Here is a 2,856-nt window from a genome sequence, read left to right as displayed (position 1 = left end):
CTAAGACACGTCTTGAATAGGAATTTATAGATATGCTGGCTTCTTATATTTTAGCTAGAGTAATCCGTAATTATGTATTTGTTTTTTCGTGATCATGTTATTATGTTGATTTGATAGGAAGAAATTTTGATGAAAGAAGTGGACCAATTGAACGGTTGAAATTGTCTCAAATGCTGACACAAATGTGATTACAACATTTGCTTGTAATATATTTGGGCTAGAGTTGTCTCGTGATTTTATATTGGATCGTTTAAGAATTTGATTATATGAAATGGCCTTGTAGGGAGAAAAAGAGGGTGATAAATTTTATGGGTAAAAGGTAACAGGAGCAATTACTAAAGGCTATGCTTCTATATGACAAATCTTGAAACACTAGTTAAAATTTTAGAATCCATTGCTATTGATGATACTACAAAATTTTTATATAAGATGTATCCCTTGCCCAAATATGCTACCACCGTAAGAGAATAGAGATTATTTATACAAGTTAGTTAATATAGAAAATACTCGTATGTCTATAATCCAAGTTATTCACATTTATTAATTTATTTACTAGAGGATCTATTTTATGCACCAATATACTCCAAATAGTTTTCAAATTTTGAGTAATATTGTAGGAGACCTTGCCAAATGAAAAAAGGGAAGAAAATAACAAAGAAAGACACCATATCAAATGAGGAACGACAAAAAAAGTTACGTCCTGAAATCTCCAAGAGGGAGAAGAAAATGAAGACAAATGATAAAGGCGCTCGTGCAAAGAAAAAACCTCATTGGTCTTCAAAGTTTCCATCTCTCTGCCATTTCACTGAAAGTAATAACAATGCCGAAGGTGAAACCATCAATTTGCCTCCAAACACCGAGTCAAAAGATATATTGAATACAAAGTGTGAAGGAGATGGAAAATCACTAAAGGAGATGGATGACAAAGAAATATAACCTCTTATCAATCTTTTCTCTCTTCGTATTTTTTCTTGTAGTTTGGAATCTTTACATAATTATTCTATCCGTATTTCTATCTAATGGTGAGATGATGTTCAAACAAAATTTGTGGTGAATAATTATAATTTCTAAGTTCATTTTCAAATAGAAAGATTTAAAGCACTATTAAATTTACCATCTCGAACACTTTTTCGCAGCTTCATCCCTCATGATGAGTTTTTCTAGTCATCTTTGTCTTCTTCATACAACTTCTCATCAAGCAATAGTGTTCTGTGCCTCTATGTTTCTCACTCTCTTAGCCTCTGATTTACTCTTCTTTTGTGGTCCAATTCTCATTAGACTCACTCTAACTCTCCTACAAACAAAACTTTGTGGCCCAGAGAAGCTTTGTTCATCATCCTCACCAGATTGAACTTGCAAAGTCTTCACATTTGAATTGGGTTGTCTGGGTTACATAATACACCCTGCTTCATCACTTATATATCTTATGGGATTTATGTTAGCTATTCACCATACAGGAGTTCCACCATTTCTATTATTTGATATAGCGGAAGCACACTGAACCATACCTTGTGAATCCCACTTATTTAACCTTCACCATAAAAATCCTCCCTCCAATCTTCAACCATACATCCCCTTGCATTTTTCTTATCAAACACATATCTATAAGAACATTTTCCTGAGCTGAAAGAGTAATAATCTTCCTATGTTATACATTCTAGCCAGACTCTTATACAAGCATAAACATAAACACTAATTGTTCTTTCTTCTTCCTAGACAGATCAATATCATTTATTCTCCCTGTCAAACAGAACAGATTGAACATCTCCTTCTTGGAGATATTCCGCACCAAAATCCCAACATGATGAAAGATTAATGTTCTACCCTTTTAAAACTGATCTACAAATTCTTTGAATTAGAAAGGCAATGGCAAATTGATAGCTACAAGGGTGAACCAGCATTACATATTTGTGATATAAGTAACACTTACCTGTGTATCATGGACAAGGATACCATCAATTCTTCCTTATTTTGAAACAAAATATGCAAATGTCAGAGAATAAGCATTGCTAATTAAACTTCATTTTCAAGTTGCTATTCTTTTAACAAAGTTAAATCTCACCTTCAAATTTAAAACACAAATACTGGAGAGTGAGCATTGCCTAATGAATTCAAAAAGGATGCATAAAAAAGAAAACCATCCAATTTAAGAGTGTGATTTTATAAATCAACAGAGAGTGTTATTTTACCCAACCCACGGACAAAACCCATTCGCGCTTCAAAAAATTTCAGATTTATGAAACCAGATCGTTTTTCTTTTAATTCTCAAAATATCCAAATTCATAAACCTCAAACAAAAGCGATTCACCTTGTCACCATTGGAGCAACTGTGGAAGAAGGGCAAAATACACACTTACCGAGATCTAAAAGAGTTTCTGATGAGAAGAAATCGAAGAGACGCGCAACAACAACACGAACAAAGGCTCAGCAAAACAGAGCTTCTGGTTAGGGAAGCATTGAGAAGGTGGTTTTGAGATTTGCGGGTTTAGGTTTTCATTTTCAGAGGATTAACAACTTATTATGGGATTTATAGAACTCCTGCATATTAGAAACAAAAACCCCTCTAAATTGATCTCCAAAAAGCGAGAAGGGAAAAAGGATTCTCTTAGTGTATGTTTGGGCGCCGTTATTTTGTTAAAAAAAAGATTTTTTTTAATGAAAAAAGATTTTTTTTTATTTTTTAACGTGTTTGGTAAATTTTTAGTAATAAAAGTAAAAGTACTAGTAAAATAAAAAAAAATATTTTTTGAGAAGCTGTAATTTACATTTTTTTTAAAAGATCTTTTTTCTTTAAAAAAAAAGATGTTTTTCATGTAATAAATAAACAAAAAAGTACTTTTATATTGTTATACCCAA

At 32.2% G+C, this 2,856-nt stretch overlaps 1 long non-coding RNA gene across 1 annotated transcript; it reads right to left on the bottom strand.

Moving 5' to 3' along the window:
- Window positions 517-2,604, bottom strand: LOC110266028. The gene is made up of 2 exons (XR_002352880.1): window positions 1,115-2,604; window positions 517-805 (listed from the first exon to the last, which is right to left on the bottom strand). It is a non-coding gene; the product is annotated as an uncharacterized LOC110266028 (long non-coding RNA).

This window comes from Arachis ipaensis, chromosome B08 (assembly GCF_000816755.2).
Source record: "Arachis ipaensis cultivar K30076 chromosome B08, Araip1.1, whole genome shotgun sequence".
In the NCBI taxonomy this organism is placed as follows: domain Eukaryota; kingdom Viridiplantae; phylum Streptophyta; class Magnoliopsida; order Fabales; family Fabaceae; genus Arachis; species Arachis ipaensis.
This window is presented reverse-complemented; position numbering and strand designations above follow the sequence as displayed.